The following is a 24616-nucleotide window of genomic DNA, read 5'->3' on the forward strand; positions in this document are numbered from 1 at the left end:
CTTTGTAGACCAGGCTGGCCTCGAACTCAGAAATCCGCCTGCCTCTGCCTCCCAAGTGCTGGGATTAAAGGCGTGCGCCACCACGCCCGGCTTTTGGTTTAGTTTTTTGAGACAAGGTTTCTCTGTGTAGCCCTGGCTGTACTGGAGCTAGCTCTTTAGATCAGGCTGGTCTCAAACTTAGAGATCCATCTGCCTCTGTCTCCCAAGAGCTGGGATTTAAGGGTGTGCACTACCATTGCCCATAGGTTTTTGTGTCCTGTATTCATCATTTTGTACAGTCATGGTTATAGGATGCTGTCCACAGCTCTGGGCATCCTCTGCTCATCTCGGAACAGAAAGGGGCCTTTCTTTTCCCTGTGGTTCACCTACCAAATCTGGGCCATTGAGAACCTAGCTTTGTGGACATCAGGCAGTCATCTCAGGGCTGTGTTGTGGTGACATATCTAAGAAGGGCTGAAGAGTTTGAAGGGAAGTTAAGTCAAGAAACAGGACATACCTGTGTGCAAATGACAACCTGAGCCCACAAAAGCTTCTGGATTTCTTCAGTGGTCCAAAAGCTTCTTCCTCAGCTTGGTTGCCTGTCACTGTGTCCCTGAGGACCTACTCCTGGGCCTCACTTGTCAAAATAAAAATCCACTGACCCTAAGCTCCAATGCCCATGTAGAGATTGGATGAGAGCTTTTTGGAGTTGCTTCTTTCCTCCCTCCATGTGGACTCCAGGGATCTAACTCAGCTCAGCAGGCTTGGCAGCCTCTTTACCTGCTGAGCCATCTCCCTGGCCCCAGCGGCTCCTCCTCTTTAGAACTATTGAGGTTATGATTTAATAAGAAAGATGAGACATGGTCACAAGATAAGCAGACTGGACCACTCGCTATATGTGAACTGACATCCAGGGCCATTCCTCGGGTAGGAAATTAATCCTGGGGAAGGGAGTAGTGAAATTCAAATCAACAGTCCAGTTTACAGGACTGCATCTGTGTTCATCTCTGTCTTTTGGCAAACGCACTGAGCTTCCTATGAGATGTAAAAGTCGGAGCGGCTCAGTTGGGAAAGTGCTTGCTGTGAAATCGTGAGGGCCCGAGTTTGATCCCTTGAACCCACAAAAGTTGGATGTAGTCACACATGCCTGGAATCTCAGCTCTGGAATGTTGATCTTGGAACTACAGAGAAATGGAAGAGCCTTGGGGCTCCCTGGCTGGCCATTCTAGCCAGATCAGAGCACAAGGCCAGTGAGAGACCCTGTCTCCAAAAGAGCAAAGCCAGAACCAACCAACCAGACCAAGGTGGATAGATAGTTCCTGAGACATGATACCCAAAGTTGAACTCTGGCCTCCACACGTGTGCGCACACACATACATGAGTACACACACATGCACACAGACACACAATGATATTAAAGACATAAAGGAAGCTGAATAAAAGCTAACATTAGGGAAAGATGCCTGGTTTTGTAACTTTCCTGTGAATCTCAAATTGTTCCAATTTTTTAGAATTATTAGTCATTTATCTCTAGTAAGTGCTGGATCAATCAGACGTCTTCAGCTCGAAGTTAACACTAAGTCCCAAAGAGGCTAAGGACCTGTTCATCGCACCTGACAATCCGTGTCAGAGCTGGACCTAGGACCAAGTCTTGTCACCTGAGTGGATGATTCATGTAAGCCCAGGGATGTAAGCCAGGCCTTTCTCACAGGACTCTGTTCCCATGGAAACAGAGCTTTTCTAAACATACTCAACTCCCTTGTGGCTCTCACCACATTAGCTCTGGATTACTGCATTTCAAAGTCCATTTTTCACATTGATAAATTGCACAATTATAGGCGTCCAAGAATGAGCCGTAGCCTCATGCAGATGGAATTTGTACTAGAAATTTACACTGCCATACGGCCAGCGGATTAACATTAATCGTAAATGGAAGGCAACACGCTCTCTGGTGCTTGCCAGTCACATCCCTCTGAATTAGGTGTTTTCTGAAAGGCGATATGTTGATGCCGAATGAACCAGAGCTACAGTATTTCCTAAGGACATTTTAAAGGGGTTATGCTCCAAGGCACGTAGGTGGGGGTGACATACTCAGGGAAAAACGCTATATTAGATGATTCAAGAAGTGGCTTTAGCGATGACAGACGCTGATGTCAAAGACTCATTTGTAAAGTGTGGGTAACATGTGTCCCATAAAATGTGAAGGAAAGAAATGAGATCCACGCCATCAGGGGCCATCGCCTGTTTTCGAGAATTCTGCTGTTTAGTGTTTCATAACCCAGTGTCAGGATGAGACGGTGTTCCCAAATGAATGAAAGAGCGAGTCCCTGATCTGCTTCCTGTCCCTAAATCCATCCACTCCTATCCTTCAGTGTCCCCTCCTGCCAAGTTCTGTCATCCATGCCTCCCGACCATGTGCCAGGAGCAGTGTCATCCACAAGTGTGAGATCCCTCCTTTCCTTTCCCCACCCAATAATTACCCCTCTCCCATCCTGTGAGTGCCAGGCCCTTGGGCAGAGTCCAGGCATCCTGGAATGCTGACCGCAGATGTCAGAACCCAGGGGATCCCTGAGAAACGCAGACAGGGATGGCTAATGAGCACTCTCCCCTGTAATTGTCCCGACGATTGGAATTATCTGATCAGAGCTACACCACTCCTCTTCCTCAGCACAGAGATGACTTGGGACGCACCTCTCAATGGAGGGGAAAGCCACAAGCTCTGATGTTTGCCACACCATCCTTCATTAGTTAATGGTTATGTGACAGATGACTTTAAAAAAAAGAAATGATCTTGACAGACAAGAGTGAGGTGCCCCAAACTGTAAAAGGTAATTTACAAAGAATGTAAGCATTCCCTACAGTTAGAGTTACAGAAGTGCCCTGAAGGGGCTCAGAGGACAGCATGTGACAGCAGCTAGAGCTGAGATCCAGGCCTTGGGAGCCACAGGTTCTGTCCCAGCCAGCTCTCCAACCATCTGGCCATACTCCACTTAATGATTGGCTTCCCTGGACCTTAGCTTCTTCATCTGAAAATGATCATCCTTGTACTCTCCAAATTCAGAACAGTTTCTGCCAAAACCAGGAGAGCCAGATAAATTGTGGAGCATCCTCAGGACAGAACAGCACGCAGCTGCTATGAGCCCCATTTCCCAAGAACACTTGATAACGTGAGAAAGTGCTTGCTACACGGTGGAAATTTAAATGAAAAAATAGGAGGGCGCAAACTAAGTGTGGCCAACAGGCTCTAATGATACAAAAGGAAATGCAGGCTTGCAGGGGAGGGGGTGAGGCGAGGGGTGAAGGGGGCAGGCCAAACGTGTTAGCACAGAAAGTACTAACAGTGTTTACTATGGGAAGTTGGCATTAGGTTTTATGACTCAAAGAACTTAAAATTGTGCTTATTATTACAAAAGAAGCTAGTGCTTTGTTAAGATTCCAACAATACACAAGCATAAAGAGTAGAAATTATAGACCCTGGGTTTCACCCTCCAGCATGGAGGAGGTGGAAAAAGAGGGAGGGGGGGGGAAGGGAAAGAAGGGAGAGGAAAAGAATACAGTGGGCCCTACTTATCATGATTTAAGAGGTATGGAAGAGAGGAGGGAAGAGGAGAATCCATACATAGACATTCCTTACTCACTTGAAGTTACTGCATTTCTTTATTAAATATATGCCCATAAAGTAAAGATTATGAACTTCATTTTAAAAACATACAAACTTAAGTCAAGTAAGCTTGGGGCAGGGGAAGGAGAAGCTGCCTTGTCAAATGCAGTTCTTGAGGCTCATAGAGCAAGCAGAGGGGGGAGCCGTAGATCTGCCAGGCGTGGCCGCTCAGTGCTCACTTACAAAGAAGCCAGTTGTGGACTCCAGCATAACAGAGGAATGAAATGTCCCAAAGACGATGCTGGGTACCCAGGCTCAACCTCCTGCTCCTTGGCAGAAGAAACCTCAGCGCCCACCCTGCTACACTACCCACAGAGATGTACCTGCGAGGACCCTAACTAACCAGGTCAGGTAACTACCATGGCAAGCCAGAGGGTGGAGCGAGCTAGAGTGCAAAGATTCACCATTTCTGGAAACAGACTCCCCAGCTTCAGAAGTTGAAAGCGGACACCAGGGCCAATGAGCCCCAACAGTAAATGTTCCTTCCACATGAACCTACCTGACCAGCTGAGTTTAACCCCAGGAACACACAGAAGTTCAATACAGAGTCTCCCATGTGTGATCCCGGCACTTCTCTGGGAGATGGGTGTCAGAGATGGGGGAATCTCCAGGAAGCTGGTGGGGTAGGTAACCTGGAGCTCAAAGACTGGCAGAAACAGTAAAAGAGACCCTGCCTTGACCAGGTAAAAGGATAAAATCAACTCCTGAGAGCTCCACATGTATACCCAGATGCACTCACATAATCGTAACTAGCTTCATGTTTTAAATCAACACCAATTCTAGGAAACTAAAAGGGAAACTAAATTGTCAAAAAGATTCAAATCAACTCTGTGGGTGGGTGTGGAGGTTAAATTCCTGAGCTTGTTGAAGAACTCACAGCTCACCTTGGTCATTTTGTCTTTCTGTTTGTCTGATTGCCTGTCTGTCTGTCTTTTTAAGACAGGGGCTCTATATATAGCCCTGGATGTCCTGGAACTCACTTGGTAGACCAGGCTGGTCTTGAAATCACAGGGTTCCCTCTGTCTATGCCTCCTGAGTGCCAGGATTAAAAGCCTGTTCCCAGCTCAATCTTGGCCATTCTAAGTAATTGAAATTCTAGGAAGATTACTTAAATCATACAGTAAAAAGAAAGTAAGAGTGAGAACAGATGACGTCAAGCACTGATTCTTTCTCAAATCTTTAGATTTTCTTTTCTATGTATAGTGTTTGCCTGCGTGGGTGTCTGTGTACCATGTGCATGCAGTACCTGTGGAGACCAGAAGAGGGTGTCATATCCCCGGTAACTGGAGTTACAGAGAGCTGTGTGGGTGCTGGGTATCAAACCCACGTCCTCTGGAAAAGCTTCCAGTGTTCTTAACCACTGAGCCATCATTCCAGCTCCAACCAGCACTTTCTTGAATGGCTTTAATTAAGAGTTTAATAATCAGCCTTACAGATACTGTGCTATCTGGGGTGGTTTTGTTTTGTGATGTGGTTAAGGAATGTAAGACAATTTGATAGGATAGATTGTAATTATAGGATTACAATGTCATAAATGGCAGGAAACTAAAGCGTTTTCAATCAAAGGGAAAGTAATTGAAGATTTAGGTGAGTCTCAGTTATCAATGGTATAACTGTTACATGAATGTGCAGAGAAGTAAGCTGCATTCTCAGTTAGCAGAACACAAATCTTTGATATAGTTCAGAATATTGGTGAGTAGATCATTAAACAGAGAACAAGAATAGTAATTATCCTCCATCCTCAAAAGCCCTCGGACATAAAAGGCTTGCTTAAACACAGCGTGAAACAGCAGCTGTACATGCCGAGGACTCCAGTGACCAAGGTCTCTGGGCTCCATAGCACCAAGGTATCGGAAGGAAAAAGAGAGAACTAACCTCTATCTTAACCAGAGAAACCCCTGCCTCTGTCAGAGGCAACACCCTCTACAAGAGGCCCAGGCCCAAATGGGGTGACACCCCTCTGCTGTGAGGACAATGGGGTGACACCCCTCTGCTGTGAGAACAATGGGGTGACACCCCTCTGCTGTGAGGACAATGGGGTGATACCCCTCTGCTGTGAGGACAAAGGTGGCACCTGCTCTGGACAGGTTCCAGAAGAGGTCTGAGTTCTATCTCCGCCCCAGCACCGTGCAATGTTTCCACCAAAGATGCCACAGTCGTTAACATTTGAACCCTTCTTGGTTCATCCAAACAAGGTGGAACCAGGAAAAAGGAAAAGATGAGAAGCTTGGGGTCGTTAGTTAGGACCCCACATGGAGAGATTTGACCTCACTCGTATCTCCCATACTGTTGAAGAATGGCAAATTGGTTGCTTTCAAATCTGTGGATGAACTTGCATGCTATTGTTTACCCACAAAGTTTTTATTCTTTTTTTTTTTTTTCCTTTCCAGGTGTCTGGTACATTTCCATACAGGACTACGTGAGCTCTGTGCTCAGAACACCTGTTCCTGTCCCAGCGGATGTCCCCCACCCCCACCCCAACACCCCCCCCCCCATTCCACCAGCAGGAATATGAGCAGATCAGCCACAGTCAGGAGTGTCACAATTAAATTCTGATGAAGTGTGGAGCTTTGGGGCTAGGTTAAACTCTACCCAGAGGGAGACTGGGAAAAGCCAGCCTAAGACCAGGCCTGCAGGATTCCCCGTCTTTTCAATTGCACAAGCCAAGAATTCCCCTTGGTGGCTCAAACCAATTTGATTGGACCTTAGCAGGAGTTTCTGGGAGGCTTTTGAGAATCTGGAAATATCTCTGGTGATGCTGTCCTAAGGAAGAGAGAGCTATAAGACTCTCTTCAGACATAACTTTGATGAAGAGAAAGGGGCAAGGGAGCTTTCTAAAAACTAAAGCTGTCTTGCAGAAGAACAACCTGCCTCAGGAGAGGAAGTTATCTCCTTAGTGAGATAATGCAGGCAAGGTTGGATGAGCTCTGACAAGGATGCTGGCACAGAGGTTCCTTATTTGAGTGGGGTGTGTGGATGGCAAACGGCGCCTTTTACTGTAACCCGCAACAGAAAGTAAAGGAGACAATCCCAAGGGGAAATGGGTGGGGCGGACGGACTTGGGAAGCTCTAGAGAGCCTCAGTTTGGCCAATGAGAAGAGGTGATATTAGTTCTTAGAATCTGACTTGGTCCTTACTGTCACTGCTCGGTGACATGGTTCAAGTCAAAGGCATTTCAGGGAAGTATGACTTCCACATGACATGAGTTGTGTGGTGTGCATTCTCTAGTTTTAAAGCCGCTTCTCTTCCATGCACTTGGCTAATATGAGGGTGAACTGTGGAGGAGGCCACCCACATGCTTGAAGAGGGTGAGGGATTCTAGCTATACCTGCACGCTTATGAGACCAGGGCTAAAGACCTTTCAGGTCTCTCAGCCCATCAGCACTGGGTGTTCCTCACAGATAAGCAACTAGATTAGGCATTGCAAGGCTGAGATGTCACAGAGCCAGTCATGTTGGCATTAGCAGGTTGGTGAGTCTCCCTATCATCTGCCTTTCTTCTGTGACTTCATCATCCATCCATTCCCCACCCCACCCCACCCCCACCCCGAATTCATCCGTACTTTGGTCACTCAGTGACCTTTTCCTCAAAGGTGTCTTTTCTTCAAAGACACCTTGCTCATTCCTGGTAACTCCTGTGCTCCTACCTACCAGAAAAACACCACACATACACACACACACACACATACCACCACCACCACCACCACCACCTACAACCAGCTTCTTGAAGTTGTTCAGCTATGAGCAGGGATTATATCTCCTTAATGAGTTCTCTCCTAACAGTCAAGCCACATTAGCCAGCTGTGTTTCAACCCAAGAGGTCCCCTCTGGTCCATCAGAGTATCCTGATCCATTCACTTCCTAAAACTCTTCACTATGAATACTGTTGTTTCTATTTAACGCTCCCCCCACTCCATTAAAACACTCAATAGAAACAGAGGCCATTTCTGTTCTGCTCTGCCACCTTCTCAGCACTTAGAAGAATTCCTGGCACGTGGTGTTCATAATCACGAGTGATTGTTAAATCAATGAATGGCTAAATAGATATATTCTTTCTTGCCTTGACCTTAGAGACATTCCGCACTCTATTTTCTGTGAGTGTATAAATAAATGAAATTCAGAGGTAGGTGGGTACTCTTGTTTAAAATACTCATCCCTCATATAGAACTTGCCTTTTTTTAAAATTTTTTTTAATTAGGTATTTTCCTCATTTACATTTCCAATGCTATCCCAAAAGTCCCCCATATCCACCCTCCCACTCCCCTACCCACCCACTCCCCCTTTTTGGCCCTGGCGTTCCCCTGTACTGGGGCATATAAAGTTTGCAAGTCCAATGGGCCTCTCTTTCCAGTGATGGCCGACTAGGCCATCTTTTGATTCATATGCAGCTAGAGTCAGGAGCTCCGGGGTACTGGTTAGTTCATAATGTTGTTCCACCTATAGGGTTGCAGATCTCTTTAGCTCCTTGGGTACTTTCTCTAGATCCTCCATTGGGGGCCCTGTGATCCATCCAATAGCTGACTGTGAGCATCCACTTCTGTGTTTGCTAGGCCCCGGCATAGTCTCACAAGAGACAGCTATATCTGGGTCCTTTCAGCAAAATCTTGCTAGTGTATGCAATGGTGTCAGCGTTTGGAAGCTGATTATGGGATGGATCCCTGGATATGGCAATCACTAACTTGCCTTTTAATTGACTCACGGTCCTGGAATAATCAACAGAAAGGGAACACAGAACCTTCATTCATGGCCCAGCCCCTTTTGTCAGTATCCCTAGCACACTTTGCAAGTGCCAGCCAGCCTTATTTTTATTGGGCAATAACCTAGCATGGGTAGCCTAGTGCCTCACCAGTTCAGTCTTCCACCTCCAGGAAAAGCTAGCAAGTCTTGAGTGGAACTTGACTCTCCGGTATACCCATTGTTTCTCTTCCCACTATTGACAAATAGTGACTTGCCAGCCTACCCAGTGCCTGAGATAATTGCCAGAAGATGGTTTTTAAGTTATGAGTGCATGTCATTAAAGCTGGGTTTGAACCACCCTCCAGAGGACTTTGCCCCCTGGGGGGAGTTCTTTCTGAACCTACCAGGAAGAGAGACCTGAAATTATTTCAATGAAAGAAGGCAGGGAGGAACGCTCTGGAATGTCACCTCACAGGCTTTCCTGGAGTTAGGTGTAATCTCAAGCACCCTAAATATGTTGCTTAAGTGGCTACAGCTGGCTTCAGCCTCTTGGGGAAGTCTGTATGCAGGGCATGTGGCAACCAGCTTCCCACCCGTGGGGTGAAAGGCAAAGCACCTGACTTACAGGAACAAGATCTCAAGGTCGGGGCCACTTGGACCCTGCCCTTTAAAAAGAGGATCAAGGGTCATTTGCTTCGGGCTAGAATACTGAATCTGGTGGGATGGGATTTATTTCTTAGTTTGTTTTTATAGTTGCTGGAAAAAAAAAAAAAAAAAAAAAACAGACTGTGGTCCACCCCCTCTCACTTCTCGCTTACTCACCAACCAGTAGGTTTAATTACTTGTGTTATAGATACCATCTCCGGCACCAGGCAATGGACTCTGTTTTGGTTTTTGCTTTTGAGACAGAGCCTCACTGTATAGCCATGGCTGGCCTGGAACTCACTCTATAGACCAGGCTGCCTGCCTCTGCCTCTGCCTCTGCCTCCTGAGTGCTGGGATTAAAGGCCACCACCCTGGATTAAAGAGCAAAATTGGTCCACGCAGGGATGGACCCACAGCGTTGTTGTCATTGTTACTATTAGCCATCCTAACCTACTGATATAGCCACACTGCCAGGCTCCTCTTGAAGGGGAACAGTGACCACTTCCCCAGCCGACTGACCGACCTCCCGCTACTCCTGTGGAAACTCTTCCTCACGTCCTCCTCTGTTGCCATGGTTCCGAGCCAAGGTGAGCATCTCCACCAGAACAGCCTGGGTCCCCCAGGAGAGACAGTAAAGGAGATAAAGGTAAGACAGACACAACAGGACCTGGTCAGGCTCCTGGAGTTGGGGAGATCTCAGGAACGTTGTTCAATGGTCCCAGTTACCGTGGCTCAATGGAGCAGTAAGGGCAGGAAAACAGAGACTAGAAAGACAGCAAGCCCTACCCAGATGGTGCTGCCCAAGGAGAAGGAAAGGGGATCGGTGCCACAGACCACCTCAGTGAATGAACCAGCGTGGGAGAGTCAAGTAAGCCAAAGCCGCCTGATCCTCCTACCACAGGCAGCTCTGCACACAGTCTAGCATCTTGTCTTAGCCATAGAACAGAACACCGGAAGATGGGGAGTTCTGGAGGCTCAAGAGCATAGTGACAGCCTTGGCTCAGCTCTAGTTAGGGCTTCGTGGGAGATGGTGTCACAGTAGTAGAAGTGTGTGCAGAGAAACCACATGGGAAGGCCCATTGGCTCATCTAGTCCTTCCTTTCAAAAAGCCAAAGAGATGAGAGATGGCTCCACGTTAAAAAAAAAAAAAAATTAAAACCAGGAATGGTGACACACCCTTGTTATCCCAGTATTGGGAGGTAGAGATAGGAGACTCCCTAGAGATCATAGCCAGCCCAGCCCATTTAGTGAGTCTTGTTGTCCGTGAGAGACCCTGCCTCAAAAAATAAAGTGGACAGCACCTTGGGAGCATCCCCACGGGCAACACATGCTTAGGCACATATGCATGCCTGCCTCACACCCATAAAAGAGTCCACCAAACTGGAGTCTCTGTATCTAAGCGTCATAAACAGACTCAGTAAGAGGAGCCTTAACACTTGGCAGGTTAGAAACTTAGAAAGCCTGAGTATGAGTTCTTTCAGTGAACAGCATTGCAGAGGGCCCAGGAAAGCCTGCCTCCGTGGTCTGGGCTTTGTGTTCTCAAAGGTGATGGACAGCATGATGAAAATAGATCATTGCTTCTAGTTCAAGACCAAGAGAAGGCCAGTTGCCTTCCTCCACCCCACCCCCCAAACATCCTGAACAAAATTCTACATAACACTATAGAGCAGAAGGCTTCTTCCCAGCTCTTCCCAGTCCCATCAAACGGCTACCTTCTTGTTTCTCTTTCTGTTTCCATTTGCACTTTAAGGCACTCTCGTTAATTAATGCCGTATCTACAACAGTTGGATGGGGTAGCTATGGACTTGTTCAAAGTAATAAATCATTTGCATTGTTCTTCAATTTGATCATAAGCTTAGTTCCTCATGCTTTAAGAATCTGTGTCTCACTGGGAATGGTGGCATGTGCCTACAAACCTGGCATTTGGGAGGAAGAGGCAGGGGGATTCCAAGTTCAAAGTCATCCTTGGCGACATGGAGACTTAGAGGCCAGCCTGGACTATCTGAGACCTTATCTTACAAACAAAACCAGAAGAAAACAAAACCCGAGTGTGGGCATCTACTCATATTCTTGGCCGGAGCCCCACGAATGCTCAGGAGAAGCCCAGACAGTAGTACCTTGGTTACGGCGAAGCAGATGTCAACACAGGGACCAGTGGGAAGTAGGCCACAGTTCATGAAAACATTCCAAAGTTCAGAGCCTTGCTCTGTAAACAGACCCAGACACCCTTGCTCTCTCCAGAGGTCTGCCTTGATCTGGGCGGTGTCAGTGGTGGTGTGTGCATCTCAGGGCTGTAGCACAAAAGAGGAGGAACTTGCATCTCTCAGTCCTCATCCCCCCAATTCAGGAGATTAGCTTTCCCAGGGACTGCTCTTTTGATATTTCTAGTGGTTCCTAGATGCCACCCAAATGGCATGGGTGTCTTTTCCATCCAGTGTCCTTGTGAGGACCCCTCAGCTGCTGACTTTGGCTAGGCCTTCTCAAATACTGCTCCAGGGCTCAGTGTGAGGCCTGGTCTCCTTGGATGTAGTGCCAAGTCTCGTGCAGTCTCTCCCAGAGAGCTCCTGGAAAAGACCCATTGTGCTGGCTTCCAACCAGAACCCAGACATCTTCCAAGGACAGGTTCCTCTTCCCACACTCTTTTGTCTCGACAGCCCTGTTCACCAAGACCAATCTTCTGGAGCCTCCGGCAACACTCCGGAGTCCACAGAGGACAAACACGTCCCCTCCTGAAGCAGCAGGGATATGCTGAATGCTATCTTTCAAACCAAACACTTTCTTTGACGAACATGAGACTCTGGAAAGAATCATTCTTCCTGAAAAGAAATGGGTTAGCTTTCAATATGTCTCCTTCGGACCTGTCTAATCCCACATGGTTCCGTCAATGTACAAGATACTGCTACGCTGTACCGATTACGTGCACAGCGAGGGGGCTGTGATGATGCAGTGCCCGTTTTCTCTGTAACCTCGCTTTGAAGGCTGCCTGCAGGATTTTCAGGAAAATAAATTGAAGACTAACATTTGGATCATGGTTATCTTAAATAAAAACGTATCCAAGCATACTTGGACTGGAGAGAGAGAGAGAGAGAGAGAGAGAGAGAGAGAGAGAGAGAGAGAGGTAGACAGAGAGAGAGAGGACAGACAAACCAGCAAGATATCTCAGCAAGTAAAGACGCTTGCTGCCAAGCCAGATGATGACCTGCGTTTGATCCCCAGGGTCTGCGTGGTGAAAGGAGAGAACTGGCTCCAGCAAGTTAACCTCTGACTGCCACATGTTGGCTCTGGCACACACACACACACACACACACACACACACACCAATAACAACCATGTTCACAGAGGAGAGAGAGAAAGACTCTGGCAGGGGCAATCTACAGGAACATCTTGAAGACAGACCAGGTCACACTGTGCCACCTTGGCTCCCTAAAACCTGGCCTCTTTTAGCCAGTTGGAACAGTAGCCAAGAAAATAAATTGCTCTGAAATTTCTAATGGACTGGGTTTTCAGGTGACATCTGGAGGGAGGTCCTGGAGACAGTAATGGAAGTGGGTTAAAGGGCATAAATCATGAGTGTGTGTGTGTGTGTGTAAGAGAGAGAGAGAGAGAGAGAGAGAGAGAGAGAAATCAAGGGGGAGGGATACACACACACACACACACTACACACCATTTAAAGAAGAAAAGAAAAGAGCCCCTTCCCACAACACGCTGGGGCACATTCCCATTCCCATCACTATTCTCTCAAACACTATTCCTGCTGCCACTTCTGTCAGAATTAGGCACTGTCAAGGACACAGTCAACACCTACCAGATGTCACACACATCTGGTCAGGAAGGAGACCTTGAAACTAACCACTGAGGCCTTCCTCAAAAGGGCATAGGCCTGCTTGCACGTACCCCAGAGACCTTGTAGAAAGCACGAGTTCAACCCTCTGGCTTTACAGGTGGAGAAACAAACCGACCCAAGGTTAGCCTTCAAGTCAACAACAGAGCACAGGCCGGTGGCACATTCCATCACAGAGAAACTGTGTGTTCGGCTCCCAGGAGACAAGCCCACACATCCATGATGAATGGGAAGGAACTTCCAGGGCCTTTTTATCAGTCTGAAGGAGGGACAAAGTGTGGGCAGGAGACCTGGGACAGTCATCGACAGAGTGGCTAGCTTCAGACATGTTTGTGGCAGAAGGAAGCTCAGGAGAGGCGGAAAGGCCAGAGGCAATGGGGATTCTCCAGCCCAGGACATGGTGGCATCTGCTCCCTCCCCGATGCGGCACCTGCATTCACTCTTACGCACTGTGCTTGCCCTTCTCCCTGTCTCGTCTCCTGGGTCTCCTTCTGAGATCATGGAGGGGAAGAAAGCAGATGACCAGGAGGTCAAAGACATCGAGACGCCCAGGGAGAAAGTGTCACGGTGCCAGCAACGCTGATGGAGGACCTCAGAGCTGTGTCCTTAACCAGCTTCAGCAGCACAGGGGCATGGCCCAGAGAAAATACAAATATAAAGACTTGGGGACTAGAGAGGTGGCTCAGTGGTTAAGAGCACTGCCTGCTCTCCCAGAGACTGGGGTTCAATTCCCAGCACCCACATGACAACTCACAAGTATCTGTAATTCCAGTTCCAGAGGAATCCAATGCCTTCTTCTGACCTCCACAGGCACTGCACACATGTGGGTACATAGATACACGCAGACTGAATGCCCTACACATAAAAAAAATTTTAAATGCTTTTAAAGTGTTTAAAGGTGATAGTTCCTTTAAGAACTTTTCTTTAGGGCTGGAGAGTTGGCTCAGCGGTTAAGAGCACTGACTGCTCTCCCAGAGGTCCTGAGTTCAAATCCCAGCAACCACATGGTGGCTCACAACCACCTGTAATAAGATCTGACACCCTCTTCTGATGTGTCTGAAAATAGCTACAGTGTACTTACGTATAATAAATAAATAAGTCTTAAAAATTTTTTTATTCTTTAAATAGACACATGGAGCCACACCACAGACATTTTTTTCTCAGTTGCAGATGGTGTGTCAGAATTTTAAACACCCTGTTGATTCTAATATAACCAAGGTTGAGATTTCTGTCTCAGAAGAAACTATGGTGTACTGTATACTAGGTTTTTTACTTCTAAAACAAAAAATAATCTAACCTAGGGTGATGGTGTGTTCCTGGGCTACCTGTGAGCCACCCCAATAGCAAATTTTAATTAACAGATGCAGATAAACAACAAAAAGCAATGTTTAGGGTTTTGGGGTTTTTTTTTGAGGCTATCAAATTCTTTTTTTTTTCATGTTCTTCATGCCTGCACCCCACAAACCCCCGGTCCTACCACAGAGCTACCAGGCTCCGTGTTGTAATCACTTCCCTGGTATCTTAGCCCCCGCTACCACTGCCACTCTCAGAGCTGCAGACCTCAGATTCCCCTGTGCCCTTTCTGGATCCCATATCATTTGCTGTGGAGTTTTTTGTTTTGTTTTGTTTTTTACTTATTTATTTTATGTGTATGAGTACTCTGTAGCAGTACAGATGGTTGTGAGCCATCATGTGATTGTTGAGAATTACAATCAGGGCCCCTGCTTGCTCCAGCCCAAAGACTTATTTACTATTATTATATGTAAGTACATTGTAGCTGTCTTTAGACACACCAGAAGAGGGCATCAAATCTCATTACCAATGGTTGTGAGCCACCATGTGGTTGCTGGGATTTGAACTCAGGACCTCTACAAGAGCAGTCGGTGCTCTTAACCACTGAGCCACCTCTCCAGACCTGCTGTGGAGTTTAAAAGTTACAAAGAACAGTTGAAACATCATCACCACTGCTATAAATGGGGCTGGAGAGATGTCCGGATGGTTGAAATCACTTGCTGCTCTCAGAGACCCAGGTTCTGTACCCAGGACCCACATGGTGGCTTACAACCATCTGTAACTCCAGCCATAAGATAACAGATACTCCACTGTGGCCTCCACTGGCACTGCATGCACATGGTGGGGACACATACACAGGCAAACATTCATACACAGGAAATAAAAACAAATTTTTAAACCTGGTCATCAAGTCCTTCTTCCCCTACTTGGATGGTGATGCTAAGCTTGGTCTCCTGCCATACATAATGAGGGAATTAGATAAAGATGAGAAAACCATGCCTGGATACTGCACGTGTGGTGCAGAACTGTGATGAAGGAGTGTTGGAAAATGAACGGATGCCCAGGCTCACCCTGGCTCTCTGCAGGAAGCCCCTGTCCCAGTCCAGAAGAAAGGACAGGCAGAAGATTATGGCCATGCTGGGTTAAGCAGGCAGAGACTGGGGCTAGAGGAGTCTCCTTGAGGATGTAACTAAAAGCCTACTGTGAAAGGGTATCGTAAAACCCCACAAGACCATGCCAAAGAACAAAGACTCTGCCTGCGGCACAATCCCCAGCGCTTTACACAGGCGGCGAAGGAGTGGAGATGCAACCAGAGAGGAGAGATGTCAACCAGCGCCACTGAACTCAATGAAACCCTAGAAAAGGCTTCATTTTCTCAATGAAACCCTAGAAAAGGCTTCATTTTCGTGCAAGGACTGAGTAAAACACATCGTTGTTGTTTGGATGACACGTCTCCCACAAATCTCGGGTATTTGAATATTTGGTCCCAGTTCGTAGCATGTTTGGGGAGGCTTACAAGGTTTGGCCTTGCTGAAGGGAGTGTGTCACTGAGGGACAGGCCTTGACGTTTCAAAAGCCACACACTGTTCCTCAGTGCTCCTAGTGAGTGAGAGCTCTCTACTTGCCCTTTGTGGCTCAAGATAGGAGCTCTCAGCTCTGTGCTTACTACCATGTCTTTGCTTGGCTGTCGTGGACCGTAACCCTCCAGAGCTGTAGGTCCAAAACAAACCCTTCCTTCTATAAATGACTTGGTCATAGGGTTTATCCCAGCAATGGGAAAGTGACTATGCCCAGACCTAAAGCAAAGCCTCCCTCGGGAAAGCCTTAAAGTAAACTTTAAGAAAACTGAGCTCACTCCGAAATTCTAAATGGGGATATAAAAACAAAATTCAATATTCCTAAAAGGTAAAAGCAAAAATCATTGTCTTTATTTCTTTTCTATTGCTATAATAAGACTCTGTGACCAAGCCAGGTGGTGGCGGCACATGGATTTAATCCCAGCACTAGGGAAGCAGAGGATGGTGGATCTCTGTGAGTTAGAGGACAGCCTCATCTACAAAGTGAGATCCAGGATAGCCAGGAATACACAGAGAAACCCTGACTTGGGGGAGGAGGGACTTAGCAAGAACTTAGGAAGGGTGGACAAGAGTGTGCAGTGCGTAGAGATACTGGCTGCCAAGAGGATGGCCCCGAGTTCCATGAAGGAACACATACATGGTAGAAGGAGAAAAGCAACTCCTCCGACCTCTACATACATGTTGCAGCATGCATATGTGCACATATGCACACACATGCAAATAAATAAATAGATAAATGGAACTTTCAAATTAAGAAAAAAATCAAACAAAAAAGAAAATAAATATGGGGAAAATGTTTGAAGAAACACCAAGGAAGATATACAAGAAATCACAACCTTGAAATGATGCCAAACGTCCTCAGCCACTAGGAAATACAAAGTAAAAGTAAAGCCATAACACATGTGCACACACACACTCACACATACATTCACTCACACTCACACACTCACAAACACACACTCACAAACACACACACATTCACTTACACACTCACAAACACAAACACATACATTCACTCACACTCACTCACAAACACACACATATATACACTCATACACACACTCACAAACACACACACACATACTCACACACTCACAAACACATACATATATACACTCACACATACTCACAAACACACACTCACACTTACAAATACATAGTCACACGAACACACACACATGCACATTCACATACACATACTCACACTTACAAACACATATTCACACAAACACACATACACACACACTCACAAACACACCCACACAGAGTCAGAATGGCTAAAATTTAAGAACTCACAGTACAAAGTGCTAGCAAAAAATTGGGACAACCAGAACCCTCATACACTGCTGATGGAAATGTTAAATAATAAAAAACACTTGGGAAAACAACTGATACCTTTTGACAAGTTAAAAATACACTTATTCTAAAATTTAGGTGTCTCCTCTCCAAGTATTTACACAAAAGAAATGAAAAATACCACAAACAACCCATATGTCCATCACCAAATGAATGCATAAGTTGATTGTGACATATCCAGTATGCTGGATACTACTTAGCAATTAAAAGTGCACACACACACACACACACACATTCAGTTGTGTGTATGCATACGTGCTCACAAATGGACCATTCTCAGGAAGCATCATTCTGAGTAAAGGAAACTCAGCACATATCTTACAATTCCAATTACGTGAAACTCTAAAGATGGTCCAGAAGCAGGGCTCGGTGGCAGAGCGCCTGCCAGGCGCTCCCAAAGTCTAGGCTTACTCCTTGGCACTTTAAATCGACAAGAAAAAAGTAACTCTGAAAGGGGCAAGGAACCCACGGTAGCAGATCAGATCAGTGCTTGTCTGCAGCCGAGAGCCAGTGGCAGGGGACACAGAGACACCAATCTGGAATTTGTGGGAAACAATGCAAAATGAAAACACAGGGCTCCCTCCACACCCATCATCCCAGCACTCCAGAGGCTGAGGCAGGAGGATCATGAGTTTGAGGCCAGTCTGCCAGGTTCTGTTTCAACAAATAAGTGGTGGCAGAGCCCTGAAGCAAGCATGGGGCCCTTATGCACTTGCACCCTGGGAGACCAACCTGGGCTTAAGAGAATTTTCTTGTGGTGATAGAAATATTTTGCATCTTGATGTGCATGTGTCAAAACTTGAAAGAACAAGTTGGGATGTAGCTCAGTGGGTGGACTGCCTTCATGCATGGCATGCATAAAGCCCTTAGTTCAGTCGCCTGCATGAGCCAGGCCTGAAGATAGGAAGTCATTTCTTTCTTCCTTCCCTCTCCCTCCCTCCCCTCCCCCTCCCCTCTTTGTTTTTTGGAGTCAGAGCCTCATGTCCCCCAGCAGGCACCTCTCCATTAATATCTCTTCATATGCCCTATGTAGAAGACCCTCTATGTAAAAGAACACAGAACACTCTCTATGTGGACTCTTTACAAAGGAGACCCTCTGTGTGGGAGACCCTTCATGGGGGTTTCCTCCATGTGGGAACTCTCTGTGTGGAATACCCTGTGTCAGGGAGACCCTGTGTGGGGGAGAGCCTCTGCGTGGGAGACCCTTGTACCAATCCTTCTCCTGCATTTTTTCATTATAGGGAGTGGTTGTAAGTAGATGGTCATGATGGCTCCCTCAAGATCAATGATCTGGGGTTTCATTTAAGGTCTCCCACTCCTGGTTGCGGGGGAGGGGAATCAATAGAAAGCCATCTGTGAATCTCGGCAAAGCCGCTAGTAACAATGTAAGTCACTCAGAGTTCCCTGCATGAATTCCGCAGGATTCAGTCTGCTCTTTCAACGGACCTGCTTCTTTCTTTGGGGTGTGTCTTTCCTTACTTAGCCTTTCTCTGGTTACTCTGCAGCTCAAAGCCACTCAGCTCTTCTCATTTTCTCCAGCTGTGTCTCTCTTACCTGGTGAAGTCTCTGGGTGGCTCAGGTGCTCCCATGATTCTGGCTACTCCGATGTTGCTTGTGAAGTTCAGTGACTAGCCAAGCAGAATGGGAAAGGCAGCGGGGGGGGGGGGGGGTAGACAGACTGCCTCTGGGCTCCCTCCTACCTCAGCCTTCCCCAGAGGACTATCCCACGGGCATCCTTCAGATTGAGACTTTCTTGAAGGAGAGAATCCGCACCCGGGGACAGCAAATCACACCTCAGACTTCCAAAACACATTTAAAATGAAGAGCCTTGTGGTTGGACTTAACTGAACAATATGTTGCCCAAATATACCATGTAAAAATGTTTTACAGAGGGCTGAGGCTATAGCTCAGTTAGTTAGTGTACTTACCTATTACCTAGTCCCCAAAAGCATAGGTGTGTGTATGTATGGGGTGGGGTGGGGGCCTTTTGAGCATAATACTCAGAAGGCAGAGACAAGAAGATCTCTACAAGTTTAAGGCCAGACGAGCCAGAGTTAAAAAGCTAGACAAAGCAAAGCAAAAACAACAAATAGCAATTGTTTTCACTCTTAGCACCACCTCAAAGTGAATGTTCACTCTGCCTGTGAGAGTAGCTGTCTTCAGGGCTTCTCTGTTAGTTTCAAATCCAGGGTTAGATATCAACTGTGCATGCGCAAGGCTGCTCCTCTGTCCCCTGAGTGGGCACTCAGGAACCCGCAGTCTTTCTTCCCCTCTGCAACACCTAACCATCCGCGCTTATCATCCACCCACCCGGCAGCTCACCCAGAACTCCTCATCATTTGTCTCTAAAGGCATCGAACACAGAACTCAGGGACCAACTAAGTCTCAGGTCCCAGGACTGTGAGTTTCAGGAAGACAAAATTCACAAAACCACTGTGGAGTCGGGGCAGTACTCTAAAGTCACATGTAACCAAGTTCAAATGTTAAACACAGAGACTGAGAGAGACAGAGAGGGCTGGAGAGATGGCTCAGCCGTTAAAGGCTAGGCTCACAAGGGAAAATGTAAGAGACAAAGAGCTTCAGGGGCACCTCCTGTCAGCAGATGGAATGGGGTGAGGGGTTCAGAAGTGGCTCAGAGCTGTTTTCCCTTAGGGCACGGCAGAGAAGAGAAGAGATGTACTTCTGCCTTGGCCCCTCCCGGTCTCCTTTTCTTTTCTCTGTTTCCCAAGCTACTCTGCCTTTAAGAGATGCCTACTGCCTGTGCAGGCAAAGCTTGAATGGCAGCTACAAACAGAGATGAGACACTGGAAACCAATCTTGGGTTTCACCTGAACAAATCCCTCTCACAGCAACCCGACACCTGCCCAACTGTCAGCTTTCCATGATCCCTAATTGGTCTTCACAGAACCCGGCCACCTGCCACCATCTGCCCTGGACCACCTCACACCTGCCCCTCCAGATGTTCATCTTCTCTTCGAAAGCTTCTGGTCCCCGGACCCTCCTCCCACTCCTTTACTCTTCCCTGACCTCCAGAGTTCTCGGGCATGAAGCAGAGTTAGAAGCAGCTGGGTCCTGGGGAGAAAGATGATGACCACCACAGCCTCCTCTTCGAAGTGATCAGCAGGTTTCTGGATGTGTTATAGAGAAAGTTTCTAGAGGCCCCTCCCAAGGTATCATCTCATCTCCTCCACTTGAATCTCCAGGCAAGTGGGGCTCTCCCCACCCCACTCCCGTTTTCCACTAAGCCTCCTGTGATTAAGCACACAAGATTTCTCCCATTTCCCACAGGCGGCAAGAAAGCTTTAGTTAGGCTGGACAGATGTGGCCATTTGGATGTTCCTGAACCCTCATTTTTACAACAATTTAAATAAAAATAGTAATAGTAATAATAATGTTGTTGTTGTTAATAATTCTTTGAGAATTTCATACAATCTTAAAAGCATATTCACTCCCCCTCCCCCATCTCTTCCCAGATCCAACGTCATCATCCTGCCCACTTAACTTCATGTCTTCTTTTTTTAAAACCCACCAAACCCTGTTTGTACTGTCCGAATGCTACCCTGGGTGTGGTTGGGCACAACCTTAAAGAAAACTAGCTCTCCCTCTTCCAACAGCCATCAGTTGTCAAGGGCTCCTCAGCTAGGGGCGGAACTTCCTGCCCACCTCAGCTCCCCATGCTGGGATTTTGTCTGGCTTGATCTTGCGCAGGTCTTTCGGAGGTTAACATGGCACTTGAGTTCTTACGAGGAACTGCCCCGTTGACGCCACAAAACACTGTTTTGCTGTAGCTGTCCGTGGCCTCTGGCTCTTACGGTCTTTCTGCCTCCTCTTCTGTGATGATCCTTGAACCTTGGGGAGAGAGGACAATGCCTTTGGTTTTTCTTTCTTTCTTTCTTTCTTTCTTTATTTATTTTCCTAAGATTTATTTATTTTATGTATACGTGTGCACTGTAGCCATCTTCAGACACACCAGAAGAGGACATCGGATCCCCAATACGGATGGTTGTGAGCCACCATGTAGTTGCTGGGAATTGAACTCAGGACCTCTGGAAGAACAGTCAGTGCTCTTAACCTCTGAGCCGTCTCTCCAGTTCATTTGTTTGGTTTTTTTCAATGACTCATAATCGCCTGTATTGATGGAGTTCAGAACGGCATTTTGATACTTGCTAACGAGGGGCAATGATCAGGTCAGGGTAAGCCTCCTGTCCAAGATGCTATCCTGGAAGGCCTCAGGCAGCTTCCCCGACCTTCTGGCCAGCTTGGTCTCTCTTCTGGTTCCCACTGCATTCCACACCCCTGCCTCTGGCCTTTGACCTAACCAGCAGAGAACTCAGCCCCATCTTTAATCACCTCAAACACCTGGGATGCTAAGTGCTAGGGGCAAGTTCTGGGGGTAACATACTCTCACTGGGGCAGCCACTAGAAAATTCAAATATGGCTGGCTGCCTGAAAGAGGCTTTATATGGGATGGGAGATGGCTCAGTGGGTAAAAGTGTTTCAACCTGATGGCCTGAGTTCAGATCACTGAAACACACTTTAAAAAACAAAAATAAAAACAAATGCAGTACTACAAAGCTGTAGTTCTAGTGCTTTTACAATGAGATGGGGGAGAGGGGAGAGACAGGGGAATCACCTGGAAGCTACTCGTTGGCCAGCTAGCCTAGAGTATATACATATACTTAAATACTAAAGAAGCAGAAACAAGAGACACCTGAACTAAAACAAGGTGGATGGCAAGAACCAACTCCCAAAAGATGTTCTCTGGCTTCTTATGTGCTGTAGCCTCTCTCTCTCTCTCTCTCTCTCTGTCTCTCTCTGTCTCTGTCTGTCTCTGTCTGTCTGTCTGTCTGTCTCTCTCTCTCTCTCTCTCTCTGTCTCTCTCTCTCATACACACACACACACACACACACAATTTATGCCCTTTAACCCACTCCCATTACTGTCTCCAGGACCTCCCTCCAGATGTCACCTGAAAACCCTGTCCATTAGAAATCACAGAGTAAGCCGGGCGTGGTGGCGCACGCCTTTAATCCCAGCACTCGGGAGGCAGAGGCAGGCGGATTTCTGAGTTCGAGGCCAGCCTGGTCTACAGAGTGAGTTCCAGGACAGCCAGGGTTATACAGAGAAACCCTGTCTCGAAAACACAAAAAAAAAAAAAAAAAAAAAAAAAGAAATCACAGAGCAATTTATTTTCTTGGCTACTGTTCCGACTGACTAAAAGAGGCCAGGTTTAGGGAGCCAAGGTGGCACTGTGTGACCTGGTCTGTCTTCAAGATGTCCCTATAGATTGCCCATGTCAGATTCGGGCAGAGCGTGCTGAAGAAGTAGTGCACAAGTGTGTCTATATGTCTGTGTCCTGTAGGCTCCCCAACTGCCATCACAATCATAAAAACCGGGGCCCATGATGGTCATACCCTGCACGAAGTGGCTAAAGCTTAGTCTTCATGTCACCGTAGGTGTTAGGGTCAGAGTCCGGATCTTTACAGCCCTAACATGCTAGGCCCAGCTACCAGTCCTCAATAGGTCAATTAAACAAAGACCAGTGAAAAGCAGAGAGAGGAGATTTATTCATTGTGACCATATTGGAAAGAGGAACAATGAAATCTAGTGACTGTCCGTCCACTAAATTATACCACCACCACCACCACCATCACCACCACCACCACCACCATACCCCTCCTTGACAGGCCATCTTCCCAGGGACCCCATAGGATGCATAACTAAGCAGTCTTAGTCAAGGTAGGATCCAGCCTTTCACTACTCCTTGCAATGGGTCTGAGCTATGTGAAATCTTTTCCTGGAGACAAGTCCTCTGGACCTCCTTCAACTGGCACTAGCTGTTTCCTTCCCCCCAACATGCAAGTTCTGGGGAATTCTATTATTGGAGTCTATTAGCTGAGTGAAATATCTTCATTTGTGTCAGGACTGTTACATTATGGGCCAGGCCATGTTCTAAGTATCTGATGTGGGGGTGGGGGAGAGTTCCCATGGTTTTACAGATAACAGACCTGAAAGACAGAAAAACTAAGTTGTTTCCCCACACAGCAAGCATCTGAGGAAGCTGGCTTGGGAGGCCCTCACACACCCATTGCAGTATTCCTATCCTGGCCCTTGTTCGCTCCAGGCGTGGTCTCCCCTATTCTTGATCTGAGCAGGATCAGTGTCTATGAAGGCAGAGCATGGGGCTCTGTGTTGCTTTAATCCCAGCAGCCTTTCTGCTACCCAAATAAGACCCGTGTCCTGAGAAGGTAGTGGGGAGTCTTGATGGTGCTACAGCTCTTGGCCCCTCGCTCCCTGATGCCGAGCTCCACTTACCTCTGCGAAAGGGCAATAGGCTCCATTCAGCTCCTAAGATCAGACTCCCTAGCAACAAAGGCCAACTGATCAACCCTGCTGGCAGATGGGGCCTCTTCACTGAGAAATGAAGAAGGCCATCTCTCTAGGGCAGTTTGAACATGTCTTCCACTGTGCTAATCATTTTACAAACACTGTCTAATCCCTCAAACAACTGAGGTCAGCTCGCTGCAATCATACTGTTGTGACAGATGTGCAAACGAGTTTCAGAGTCGTTAATCAATTTGTCGTAGACCACACAGTTAGTGACAGATCCAGAGTAAAAGTTCAAGTTTATCTTTCTACAAAGCCCTAAGAATCTGTTTGACTATTTGACTATGTCCTTGGGGGGTTTGTGTTCCCCTGCCTACTGTGAGACATCACTAGGGAGAAACTTCTGCTTCTGGGCTGATGACTTAGCAGGTTCAGGGCCTGTTCTGAAACAGTCCATTGACAGGGCAAACATCTCTCTCCATCCATATAACCTACTGACACTCCTACCTATGACTTAGTACAGGTACTTAGTACCTTAGGACCTGTTTACACTAGGAAACAGAGGCACATCTCCATTGTTATGGTAGGATGGAATAAGGCAACCCTTGGCCATCAGTCCTAATCAGAATGCTCTGGTCCTCAGCCTCCCAACTCATGATCTGGCTGATAGTTGGGACATTGGAACCCAAGTTCTCCACAAACTAAGCCTCACCACTTGACAGGGCATTACCAGAGTTCTTAGGGTCACACCCTGGGCCCAAAAGCCCTAACAAGCTAGGCTCGGCCACCTGCCCCCAACATGCCAATGAATGAAACATATAATAATGAAAAAGAGAGAAAAGAGATTTCTTTTATGATTTCTTTACAGTAGAAAAAGAAACAAAAAGGAGGTTACAGGACCCGCCAATCTGCAGTTGGAGGTCCTAACACAAGCTTTGGGTTTAAATAGACAACAAGGGGTCACACCCATCACTGACCCATCACTGACCCATCATTGTCCTGGCTCTGGTCTGTCCAGAAAGGTGGTCTGAGAACTTATCAGAACTGAGTAAAGTTTCTTCCTGTGAGGCGGGTTCTTCCCCTTCCCCTTCCCCCTCCCCCTCCCACTCCCCCTCCCCCTCCACTTCTCCTTCCCACAACATGGGGTTCCTGGACACAAGTTCCCTCTTTAAGGGCCTTGCTTCAACAGTCTGATAGCAGAAAGGAGGGACACCAGCATCTGTCTTTAGAATCTCTCTACTCCTGCCAGGAAGGTCACACC

This window comes from Mus caroli, chromosome 9, assembly GCF_900094665.2.
Source record: "Mus caroli chromosome 9, CAROLI_EIJ_v1.1, whole genome shotgun sequence".
In the NCBI taxonomy this organism is placed as follows: domain Eukaryota; kingdom Metazoa; phylum Chordata; class Mammalia; order Rodentia; family Muridae; genus Mus; species Mus caroli.